Source organism: Protopterus annectens, chromosome 12.part0 (assembly GCF_019279795.1).
Source record: "Protopterus annectens isolate FY-2018-M chromosome 12.part0, PAN1.0, whole genome shotgun sequence".
In the NCBI taxonomy this organism is placed as follows: domain Eukaryota; kingdom Metazoa; phylum Chordata; order Ceratodontiformes; family Protopteridae; genus Protopterus; species Protopterus annectens.
The window spans coordinates 1068083752-1068098092 of record NC_056746.1 but is presented as its reverse complement, the minus strand read 5'-3'; positions in this window follow the sequence as shown (position 1 = coordinate 1068098092).

The window sequence follows — 14341 nt, the reverse complement described above, 5'->3', positions numbered from 1 at the left end:
CCTATGACAGTACATGCAAGAGTATTACTAACCTGCCTCCCATTGCAACCTCCCCAAGTGACAGCCATGGGCCTCCTGGTTCACGGCCTGCTCACTTGCCCCTGTGAAGGACATAAGAGGAATATTTAGCCATACCTATTCATAATATACATGAGCTGGCAATTATTAAACAGGTAGTGGAGTGATACACACAGCTGGGACCACCCCTGTCCTCCTAGCTTCTTGGATCCACTGATCCAAGAGATCCCCCTTATGCCACTTCAGGTCAGCATAGTGATGCCTGATCTGCTCACCAGTTTGGGGTATGCCAGTGACACTGGTGAGATCATGGGCAAGATGGTCCCAGGCTTCCACCTTATATTGGGAACACTGGTACTGGCCCTGCAGCCATCTCTGCTCATGGTCTTTGACAAGGAGTCCTGCCATGACTCTGGACTGCTGGATGCCCCAGCGCTATGCCCGAAAGTGCACTCCCTCTCCCCTTCCTGACATGGTGCCTGCAATGGAAAGCTACAACCAGTTATGAGATGTATTCCCACCTGTTGGGTTTAAGTAGGGTCGATTTCCTGCACTTTGACATGATTGGCCAGTTTTGAAAAGGCTAAGCTATGGGCAAACCTGCTTACCTAAGGTTGGCATTGTTTAAAGGGGTATACCACTGGACATATTGAGTTAGCTGACCTACACATTGCTTACACCAACTAAGCTGGCCTGTTCAATGCCTAGCATTACTTAATATTTACATTGCATTATATTTGCTTTCTGACATTGATTTATTATTCATTACATTGTATATATTTGTCTGGTATTCATGATTCATGTGTATGTACACTGTATGGGGTCCTTGTGTTTAATAGGGGTCTTCAACACTCTATTACAATTACACCTCACATCTGGGCTTACTGCTGTACTCCTGTTCACATATTTATGTTATGTAGTGGGTTATAGAACATATGACTATATACTGATTCCTTTCACATGTTCAGTTTGATTTTACTATAGTGGGGACTTGTTTGGTGATACCTCATTCTTATGTACTGCTGTGGTGGCTTGGTGGTTAACTACTGTGACTATAGTGCATAGGGTCCTGGGTTCAAGACCTGCAAGGCTGTTCATTTTGTTGTTAGGCAGAACAAGGGCCGTTGGATACAGAGTGATTAGGGCACTTTTAAGCACTTGTAAGTAGGTTTGCGCAGGTTTGTGTGAGAGTAAGCAATGCTAACCTCAGGTTAATGATTCCTACAGAGAGTTAGCTTCAATATTGCTTAACCTGTGTGCGCATTGCTTACTCCCACGCAAACAGGCTTATACCTGCTTACTAGTGCTTAAATATGCTTACCCCTGCTTACTACTGCTTAATAGTGCTTACTCCCGCTGACCACTGCACTAATTTAGACAGTAATGTCTAATGGTTCTTGGGAAGATGGGGAATTTGAAAGCTGTATGGAGTTATCATTCATTACACATTTTACCTTCCATTTGTATCCCGGATTCCTATGATTATCTGCAGACTTTGCAACATTATGACACTGACACCTCACATCTGCATTTAATACAGTACTCCAGTTCACCAATATATGTTATTTAGTAGGTTATGCAACTAAAAATATTGGTCATAACATGATTTGACATGGAAAATGCTGCAGTGGGACTCAAACCGGGAATGCCTGCTCATAAGGTGAATGCTCTGCCCACTACACTATTGCTATACTACTTCATATGCATATATCTTCCTTTTTATCCTCTTCTGTCATTTAAGCTGCATTCACCATAGCTAAGCGATGGGTAAACCGGAACACGTATGGTTACATTTAATTTGTTTCATAAATGAATAGGATCCTTATATTGTTTGTGTTTACTATTGCTCTTGTACACATGTGGGGATGTTGCTGGGGGTATACGGACACCTATGAGCAGTCTTGCTCATTCTTTTAGAGCTTTCTGCTGTTCTTCATTGCAGGGGCGTGTATATTCTGAGTGCTCTGCTCTCAGACATGCCCCCTGCACTCTTACACGCTCCATATAAGATTAGGAGCTCAGGCAGTGCACCTTCATTAATATGCATGGCGCGCTGCTGTCCTGCTCCTAAATGACCGCTTTCGTGCAGGACTAAGCTAGTCCTGCATGGAAGAATAGTGAATCCGGGGGAAAATGTTTTAACTGATTTGTAAATAATGCTATTTAGAAAATAATCTCTTTTTCATTTTGTGTAAACAGTTAATAGCGTGCAAGACTACAGCCTACGTTTAGCAGATAGCACAATATTGCAAGTATATGTCATTTATGTCTGTTAATGATTCTGTCATTTAAATGTTGATTATTAGACAAAGCTTGAATGAAGGAAAAACTTTTTGTGTCACAGTTTTCTATATGTGGAAAGACAATTTTAAAATTGGTATTACATGTCTAACATTGCTATGGGGGTCAGAAAAGGAGGACAACTTTAGTACTGCACTGTTGTTTTCCACACACATTTGCTGTGTGACGTGTGTGTGTGTGTGTGTGTGTGTGTGTGTGTGTGTGTGTGTGTGTGTGTGTGTGTGTGTGTGTGTGTGTGTGTAAAAAATGGGCAGGGCTTTAGTTCTTCATGTTAAACTAGCACTTAATTCTTGTGAACCTGTGTATTTGTTTTCTTTCCAGAGTGATCATTTGGTTGAGTGACTCTGGAGAGAACTTACATTTAAGCAAATGCTTCAGACACAACATAGCCATTAATTTTTCTCAGAAAGTTAAAGTAACACATTCAGTTTACTTATGGAACATGACTGGATTACATTGTATGTATAATATATATGTAAAGGCAAATGAATCCTGCTTCATAAAGTATAATGACTGACAATTTCATGTGAATGTGGGAAGGGCTTGAAAACATGGCTTCCTGAATCTCAGGCAGAAATGAAGTTACACGACAAATAAACAGACTTCCTCCTGCATTTTGGAAACTAAATGAAGACAGGAATGTATTCAAATAAACATTAGGCCAAACTCTGACTGCCATTAATGTAAAAAAAAATTTTAGGTATCAGTAGCGTTTGAGTTTTGTTCCAGTAAAGTTACACATGTAAGAAATGCCACACTGTTGCTGTAAAGAAAAAAATAATATTCTGAAATAGAAAAATAGATTGTTTTCCCTTCTTTTTTTTACTAAATGATAGTTATGTTATATTTAAAATAGCTGACAATTTATATTTTTACTCAGACCATACTTAACAAACCTGTGTCTTTTCTTTCCAATGGCAGTCCTTCAAGTCATAAGGTAACAACATATCAGGTCAGTAAGCTGTGTTAAGATCCCTCCCTTTTGGTAATTCTGGAACTTTGCTGTTCTTCCTTAGCTGATTTTGCATGACTCACTAACAGCTACATGATGATTTTTCTGGTTAGAAGTTTAGATTGTTTATGTATAATTTATGCATATATTTCTTTTTTGTTAACTCATAAATCTCACTGAAAGAAAGTTGGTTTTGCAGGATTAACCCACGGAGAAAACTTCAAACATGAAGTGGGGGACATTTAATGTAGGCAATCAAATTAAGCACCATTTGTTTGTGATATGGAAGGAAGTCAGGGTACTTAGGTAAAACACACATGGACATGTAATAGAAATGTATACTCCACTGAGAAAGCAGCTGGAGACAAGCACCATTCACCAGACCATGAAGCTGAGAAGCAACCAGTACAAACCAACATGCTATTGTACCTTTCATGTGTGCACTGATGAATACACTGGATGAGGTATGTTTGGGGGGTATTTGACTTGGACACTTCAAAGTAAATGTGACATATTCACTGGAACTAACCGGTTATGTAAGGTTCTTTGTCCTAGAAATTATAAAAGTTATGAAGTCCTGATTATATTTTACATAGAGAATGTGATTAATTCCATTCCAGAATTAATGGATATATGATCAATGCTACAGGGTCCAGAACTGTTAGTAATGAATGACATTTAAACCAGCTTGGATAATGGAGTCTTACTTTTCATTTAGTGCCTTCCCATTCTGGCATCATTCCTGGCCTTATGCCAAACTGATTCCCTCCAGTAGAGCTCTTTTGAGTGTGTACCTTTAACTCCTAGTGGGCATGGCTCCAGCATTTAAAAATTGAAGTTATCACCTTACATTTTTAACAAATACCCATTGACAGAGGTCATATATCAATACAATTGTGTTTGCTATCATGTATGCTTCAAGATAAAATTTTCCGATACCTTGTATGTAACATGGTTTTGGAATTATTAATGCAAATATGAACAGGCAATATTTGATGCCTAGAGGAGCAATAGGGTGTAATTGCAGGAACACCTGGAGACGTCATTCGGCTGTAATGATTTAACATACCTTTTCATCTGAACTAGACAAGTGTGGTCAGTATATGTTCTGCTTGTTCTGAATGGCTTAAAATGATCTCTCCTCACTTTGATGCATTTTGTTTATTACTGTTGCCTCTCTAGAAATTAGTTAATAATGTTGAATCATGAGCTGAAGTCTTACATTACCTGAATTCCAGGAATCTATAGCAAGCGAAAACAGCTTGTATTCAGGGAGCAAAAACATATAACACTACTGTGCCATCACCAGAGTCACATAGCTTGCTGTCTGCTTCAATGACTATGGTTATCTGAAGCTTTACGAAAGATGAAGAATTAAATGAGGGATGCTAAAATGGTTTTGTAGAGGTCAAAGGGAGTTGGGTGACTGAAAAATGCAACAGCAGGTTGTAGATCACAGAATGTGTGATTTATGAGTTACGTAGTGCTGCTGCATTTGATTCATACACAAATATCTTTATTTTATTGGCTTTTACTTGATTAATAAGCAACAATAATGTTGATGTCTGTTTGATTATGTGGCATATTTCCTTCAGTTAGTGATGTTCGCCATCAAAATTTTCAAGAACAGACTTGAGTCATCTAGAGAGATATGACACATGCCTCTTAGCATTTTTCCATCCATTAGAAGGGAAGTAATTACATTAAGTGAAGAGCACATCACTTTTTCTTTGTCACTAATGGATTCTCTGTAACACTACATGTAGTACATTATCATCTTCTTCTTCATTACCATCGTCAGCCTCCCTTTTCCCATTTCCACATGATCCTGTGATGCCGTGTCCCCACATCTCTCAGTTCATAGCCACAATCTTACCTTTTCCAGCTTTCACACCTGACTGATGCAGATCTTCTATCACACAATCCAACAATCTCTTCTTTGACTGTCCTCATCTTGTCTTACCTTCTTCCTATATCTCCCAAATCTTCCTTCCCAAGTCATCTTCTGCTTAACTGAACATGTGATAAAATCATCATATTCTGTTCTTGACCTTCTCTGCAAATGTGGCTAGTTTGACTTTCACTTTTTCATGTTCTCATTCATGCATCTGTACCAAAGACACCAGATACACATAGTGTTTGGTGTGTGTAGGGAACCAACACAACTTTCTGTTTTATCTATATAAAAAGCACTGCAGTTGGAACAGTAAGCAAGGTAAATCACTCCAGAAGTTGAACTACCTTTCATAAGGTATACTGTGCCCAAACAATAATTGTCCAATAAGTTCCTTCAAAAATATAACAACATTGATGGCAGGAAACCCATCTATAAGCACCTTTGGTGTTGAATACATGATCACCTTTTTGTATTTATTTTCTATAATACCAAATAAGCAAGCAAAAAGGAAATGTCTTTAACCTCCCAAAGACTCAGCAACCACAAAAAGAAGCAATTCAGTGTAAATAAATTGTTGAGTCTTCCACGAACCACACAAAGTCCAGTATTAAATTCCACACGTTTTATTGAGGAAATGTAAGAAAAGGAGATGAGTGCTTTCGCGTGCTACCTGCACACTTCATCAGATCTAACATAATGAATTATTCAGAGCCTTATATACATGAATATATGAATCAATTCAACAGAATTAATCAATTAAACACTTAACATTCAGTAAATCATTCATTTAAAGTGGCAAGTGCAGATGTCGCTCAACCTATTTGTTAATAAAACAAATTAAAATGCTTTTAAAAGGCATTTAAAAAGCATTGGAACAGTAGACATATAAACTTTAAAATCAATATGATATCTTCTAGTTAAGCATATTTAGATAAACATGCTTTATATTAAAGCTAAAATAAAAAATCAAATGCATTTACAAATGTATTTGCCTTCATGAATACATATGTGATGTATATCCGAATTAAAAATGTACAATATAAAATAATATATGGTATCAATGTGCATAGATATAAAATGTTAATTATTATAAGTGTTAATAAATACATGATATGTTGTGTCCTACGATATAGGAAAAATACTTATCATTAAAACAAAAAAACATTCTTTATATATGATTACAATCATAAATAAACTGATGTACAAAATGGATATGTATATTCCATAAATATAATCATATATAAACCGTATCGTATAAAATACCATATTAGAAATTTGAACTTGAATCAGAATTCATCAGAAACATGAAAGCTAAATCTGAATGCATTAATAGTTTAAACAGACAAATAGACAAATAAGTTGCATAAAATAGCAAAGGAGGCTACAAAACACATTACAAACCAATACTGTAAAAATACCTAGACTATTTACACTTAAAATGATATGCTTCTAAGGCCCTGGTAACTTATTTAACTTAACTGGCCTCTAGAACAGGTCTCAAAGAAATATGCTGATTTAGACCTGGTGGTATATGTGCCCTAGTTTTAAAAATCCATTGTAATTCCAGTCTCGCTAAATAGTTCATATTGTCACCTTGTCTTATACTGGGTGTCACAACCTGCAACACTCTAAAACTAAAGGTATGCTCTGAATGAATATTAATATGTCTGGCTAGCACATTTTGATCATTCTTTTTCCTGATGTCATATATATGGTTATATATTCTTTCTTTAAATTTTCTTTTAGTTAAACCTATATAAAATGTGTCGCATGATTCACATGTGGCCAGATATATCAAGTTCATGGTGTTGCAGTCAGCATATATCTTCAGTTCATATCTATGGAGACCTGATGGAAATTGGTGTATTTGTGTGTCAGTAATATACTGGCACATACTACATTTCCCACAGGGAAAAGTCCCTTTCTTTTCTAAACTCATTTTCAAAGCATATTGGCTATTGTTGTCGTTGAAATTAAAAATTAATTTAAGATTACTACAATTCTTAAATAAGAATTGGGGCTTATCACCTACTAAGCATCTGATATGTTCATCACTAGTTAAAACATTCCAATGTCTAGCAATGATTCTTTTCAACTCAATAATATCATTGGTATATTTAGTCACATATCTTAGTCTATTATTAATATAGGATGTTTTCAAAATATGTGTATTATTCCCATGAGGGTTGTCCATACCACCATTCCCATCTATATCCAATGTTGTATTCTTAATACATCAAACTAAACTAGCATCGTATCCCCTGTTTAGAAATAGAGTCTCTAAATAATTTGCTTCATTCATTAGGACATCCTTGTCTCTACATAATCTAGTCAACCGAACATATTGACTCTTAATGATACCTGAAAAGACATGTCTAGGGTGCATGCTATTATAGCTCAGTATAGTGTTCTTCCAACAGGACTTCCTGTATAGCGATGAGACCAATTTCTTATCATGGTTAAATGTAAGGGTGACATCCAGAAATTTATAGCAACATTAGAGTGTTCTGCTGTAAATCTCAGGAATTCTGTGGTGGACTCAAGATAAGTCAAGAATTCCTGAAATATGGTGAAGGTACCTTCCCATACTATTATTACGTCATCAACAAACCTTCTGTAAAGTTTTATTCTATGCGCCCAGATACTGTTAAATAAATATTGTTGTTCCCAGAAGTGCATAACCAAATTTGCATACGTATTAGCGCATGGGGTGCCCATGGCGACACCCCATGTCTGTAGATAGTGCTTCTTATTGAATAAAAAGACATTATTGTGCAAAACTAAATCTAAAAGTTGGCAAATAAGAGTTTACCTATTAGTGGTAAACGTAGTCTCACCTACCATTACTTCTCTAACAGCCTGTATACCATAGTCATTCGATATACAGGTGAAGAGATTTTTTACACTCTAATGTTGCTATAAATTTTCTGGATGTCACCCTTACATTTAACCATGATAAGAAATTGGTCTCATCGCTATACAGGAAGTCCTGTTGGAAGAACACTATACTGAGCTATAATAGCATGCACCCTAGGCATGTCTTTTCAGGTATCATTAAGAGTCAATATGTTCGGTTGATTAGATTATGTAGAGACAAGGATGTCCTAATGAATTAAGCAAATTATTTAGAGACTCTATTTCTAAACAGGGGATACGATGCTAGTTTAGTTCAATGTATTAAGAATACAACATTGGATATAGATGGGAATGGTGGTATGGACAACCCACATGGGAATAATACACATATTTTGAAAACATCCTATATTAATAATAGACTAAGATATGTGACTAAATATACCAATGATATTATTGAGTTGAAAAGAATCATTGCTAGACATTGGAATGTTTTAACTAGTGATGAACATATCAGATGCTTAGTAGGTGATAAGCCCCAATTCTTATTTAAGAATTGTAGTAATCTTAAATTAATTTTTAATTTCAACGACAACAATAGCAAATATGCTTTGAAAATGAGTTTAGAAAAGAAAGGGACTTTGTGGAATGTAGTATGTGCCAGTATATTACTGACACACAAATACACCAATTTCCATCAGGTCTCCATAGATATGAACCGAAGATATATGCTGACTGCAACACCATGAACTTGATATATCTGGCCACATGTGAATCATGTGACGCATTTTATATAGGTTTAACTAAAAGAAAATTTAAAGAAAGAATATATAACCATATATATGACATCAGGAAAAAGAATGATCAAAATGCGCTAGCCAGACATATTAATATTCATTCAGAGCATACCTTTAGTTTTAGAGTGTTGCAGGTTGTGACACCCAGTATAAGACAAGGTGACAATATGAACTATTTAGCGAGACTGGAATTACAATGGATTTTTAAAACTAGGGCACATATACCACCAGGTCTAAATCAACATATTTCTTTGAGACCTGTTCTAGAGGCCATTTAAGTTAAATAAGTTACCAGGACCTTAGAAGCATATAATTTTAAGTGTAAATAGTCTAGATATTTTTACAGTATTGGTTTTTAGTGTGTTTTGTAGCCTCCTTTGCTATTTTATGCAACTTATTTGTCTATTTGTCTGTTTAAACTATTAATGCATTCAGATTTAGCTTTCATGTTTCTGATGAATTCTGATTCAAGTTCAAATTTCTAATATGGTATTTTATACGGTTTATATATGATTATATTTATGGAATATACATATCCATTTTGTACATAAGTTTATTTATGATTGTAATCATATATAAAGAATGTTTTTTTGTTTTAATGATAAGTATTTTTCCTATATCGTAGGACACAACATATGTATTTATTAACACTTATAATAATTAACATTTTATATCTATGCACATTGATACCATATATTATTTTACATTGTACATTTTTAATTCGGATATACATCACATATGTATTCATGAAGGCAACGTACTTGTAAATACATTTGTAAATGCATTTGATTTTTTATTTTAGCTTTAATATAAAGCATGTTTATCTAAATATGCTTAACTAGAAGATATCATATTGATTTTAAAGTTTATATGTCTACTGTTCCAATGCTTTTTAAATGCCTTTTAAAAGCATTTTAATTTGTTTTATTAACAAATAGGTTGAGCGACATCTGCACTTGCCACTTTAAATGAATGATTTACTGAATGTTAAGTGTTTAATTGATTAATTCTGTTGAATTGATTCATATATTCATGTATATAAGGCTCTGAATAATTCATTATGTTAGATCCGATGAAGCCATCTCCTTTTCTTACATTTCTTCAATAAAACGTGTGGAATTTAATACTGGACTTTGTGTGGTTCGTGGAAGACTCAGCAATTTATTTACACTGATAATACCAAATAACCAAAGAAACCGGACTGTTGAAGAGCTGCACGTAGAACCACAAACGTTTTTTTCAATATATAAAAGCTGAATTTGAACAAGACGTTTTCGTTCAGTATCCCTCAGACTTCATCACACATAGCATAAAACCCATCCATATTCACATATTATATACATTTAATTTAATTGGTTAATGAGTTAATTAAAACCATTAAAGACACACTGCTCATAACTAAAAATCCTGAGATTGAGTATAATATAAAATGCTTATGTAAAGATAATCTAAAAGACTGTAATAATCTATAACATCCTGTAGGTAAAACTATTTAATCATTATTAAATAGGTAAAATATTTCATAAAATAGTATTATAAAAATATAAATATTTTATGCTACATGAAGAATAAATATTATATCAACTAATCTATAAAAACTTGTAATTCTTATGTCAAAAATACAATAAACAATAAACACATTTATAGCTTGGCTGATCTAAGTTTTAAAAGGGGTAAAATAGAAATAGAATAATTTAACTGTGGGGGTCTGTTGGATTCCAAAGTTATCTGCCAGAAATGTTCTCTAAACTCTAATTTGGTTTCCCAGGGACCCCCTCTTATTTCTCTAGGAACCATTTCAATTACTGACAAAAAGAATTGAGCATTGCTGCAATCCAGTGTATGTCTACACAAAGCATCGGCGCTATTTTTCTTTTTCACATCATTTAAATGCTCATAGATTCTACGTTTTAGGTGTCTCTCAGATTTACCCATGTAGAAGGCATCATAATACCCACATGTGACTAATTAGACCAGACCTTGTGAATTACAATTAGAATAGTTGTTGTTATGTAAGGTCTTATGTCTTGCTTCTATATATACTTCTTCACCCTGGAATATATATTTGCATTGGTTACAGGCCCTACATTTAAAAGCCCCCGTCCTTTTATGTGTAAAAACCTGTGAATTGGCTGCATATTCCAGTAAATTTTTAATATTTTGTCCTTTCCTGAAAACTTCCTTTAGAGGTTTATTATTGAATACTTCTAAATCTGTGAATTCAATTTTATTTCCATTCCCTTTCTAAAATATATTTTATCTGATATGCAGTCTCACTAAAATTAGTCACAAAGGCCCTACCAAAATCTTCTTGGATAGTTTTCTGTATTGGACCTTGTGTGGATGTAACTAGACCTGTGCTCAAAACTGGTGTATATTTATCCTTTCTCCCTTGTATTACGTCTCTCTGTATATTAGTAATAAGGTTTATTGGATAGTCTCTATCCTTGAACACTTTTTTGTAATACCATACATTCATTCTGAAAATCTTGATCACTAGATGTCATGTGACTTACACAGGCATACTGCCCTTTAATGATACTTTTTTTCTGGAATGAAGGGTGTGCACTGCTATAACTAATATATGTATTAGACAATGTTGTTTTTCTATAAACTACTGACCTGAACCCATTCCTTGTTTTATGTATGGTCACATCCAGGTAATTAAATTTCTCTGATGTTACCTGATGTGTAAACTGGAGAAACATTGTGGTTTGAGACAAATAGTTCATAAATTCCTCTAGTGTTACCATATCTGCTGTCCAAAAGATACAGATATCATCAAGATATTGTGTATATAAGTTCCAATATTGTGAGTAGGGACATGTTTGTACAAATTTGTTTTCCCAAACCGATAAGATGATATCTGCATAGGTGTGGGCACAACTGGGTCCCATGGCCACTCCTTGTTCGTGCCAATAAAATTCCCCCTCAAGAAATAAAAAAATATTTCTGAGGACCAATTCAGCTAACTCTAAACAAAGAAAGATATATTTTTCAGAAATATTAGTCTTCATTCTCAAGGCTTCTTCCAACCACAACAATCCTGTGTCATGTGGAATGGCCGAAAATAAATCCACAATGTCAATACATAAAAATGTAAGGCTATCCATACAATATTCTGGCTGAATTCTGGCAAGAAAGTTCCAAGAGTCCTTAAGGATGTGGGAACGACCCCCCCCCCCATATGACTTAAAGTTTCCAGTCCAGACATTTTGCTAACAGTGCTATTTTAGAACCTTCTGAAGCAACGACTGGTCTAAATCCTTGTGGACCTTGGGTATACAAAATATTGAAGGTACTCTAGGCGAATTGTTTTCTAAGTAAGAGTAAGTTTGAAAATCAATCACCCCTTGATCAAATAAATCTTTCAATGCCAGATCAGTTTTCTTATAAGCAATATTGATTTCATTGATGGATACCTGGCTATATTTGTTTTCATCATGTAGGAGGGAGAACATTTTTCCTTTGTACAAAATTTTGTCCATAAGAACAATACCCCCTCCCTTGTCAGGTTCCATCATGCATACTTTGGGATTGGAGCACAATTGATTCAATAAATTATGTTCTTCTTTCATTAAATTATTCTTAATATGGGTCTTCTTATGATTTTTGTATGTGTTTCTGATTTCATTTTCTAACACATTTTCCAAATTCTTTAATTGTGGGTATAACTGTGGGTTAAAAGTACTACCTTTCCTAGGAATCACAACATTTGATATTGGTAACGAAGTCCTGTTGAACAACTGTTCTAAATTTATTTTTCTGATAATTTGATATCTATTATTGTTTGTGACAAATTAGCTTTTTTCATAAGAATATATTTAAACCCTTTCATAAATATACTAAAAAATGCATGTGTGACTTCCAAAGAACTATAGTTAAATATATGAAATCCTTGCCAACTTGAAACATGTGAAATATTTTGGATATCAGTTACACTGGAAACTTCAGCTCCTACCTGTATGTCCCCCAGTTGCCCCCTCCCCTCTGTTGGAGGGGGGCTTTGTAAAAATGGTTATTGTTATTTTTCTGCCTTAATTTTTCTGATCTATATGGGGATATATAACCATTGTTGTCATTATTACTATTCATTTCCAGTCTGTTAGGCGACTCTAGTTCATTACTATTGTGTCCTGATGGCCCAGGTATTTGTAATGCTTCTGAGTATGTTCTTCTAGTTTGTTCGTTGTTAAACTGGGACCTGGGTAGTGGGTATTGTTTACCCTCCCCATATTCTTTAAGGTCACAATCTAATTTTTTACACTTTCTATTTAAAATATCATCACATTTTTTGTCAATGGCACTCCTAATTTCATAATACTTGTCCTGTTCATTCTACACAGCAAATAAATCATTTTTAATACATAAATTGAGTGCATGAATATGTTCCTGCAAAACCAACATTTCCCATTCATTATTACGAATCATGGCCTTTAAAATATCTAAGCCACATCTATCAAAAATGGTAATTAGTTCTTTATAAAAATCAGTTCCTACTAAAACATTGTTCGGGTATTTATAAACCCGTAATCCTTTAGGCACAATCCCATGCTTTATACATTCCCCCAGATATGCATTTTCAATATTTAAAGTTGTATATTTAGCTAAAGCCTCCTGTAATTTATTAAGGCTTACTCTGCATGTGTCCGTGTTTCCAACGTTTATTTGTTGCGGCATTCTTTTTTGAAATATAGGTTTTTGTAGCAACCACTCATTCAGTTCCTGATGAATCAGACCGTTAACATTATCCGTTACCCCAGTCAATTGATCCTGTAAGTCCGCAGAATCTCTGTATTGCAGCAGAATTGAAGGAGTATCATTCCATCCCTGTTCTGACTGTCCCGAGCTGTTATTAATGGCAGTAGTCTCTGTTTGACGTTCACGGTGCATAAAATCTTCCTGGTTCCCAGGCAAACCTGTATTCGATAATAACACTGCAACTCCTTGACCTAAAGGAGTTAAGATCTCCATGAGCCAAGACAACTGACCAGAAATCCTACGTAGTTCACCCATTTCCTGACCCCGAACATCATTAGGGCTACGTAGGAGTGAATTCAGCTCCTCAACAAGCTCCATAATCCAAAACTAAAAGCCACACAAATAGAGCCGGCCCAGAAAAGTATGCCATGTAACCAAAGAAACCGGACTGTTGAAGAGCTGCACATAGAACCACAAACTTTTATTTCAATATATAAACGCTGAATTTGAACAAGGCGATTTTGTCCAAGTATCCCTCAGACTTCATCAGACATAGCATAAAACCCATCCACATTCACATATTGTATACATCTCATTTAACTGGTTAATGAGTTAATTAAAACCATTAAAGACACACTGCTCACAACTAAAAATCCTGAGATTGAGTATAATATAAAATGCTTATGTAAAGATAATCTAAAAGACTAATAATCTATAACATCCTGTAGGTAAAACTATTTAATCATTATAAAATAAGTAAAATATTTCATAAAATAGTATTATAAAAAAATGTAGTGCCCCCACATCTCTCAGTTCATAGCC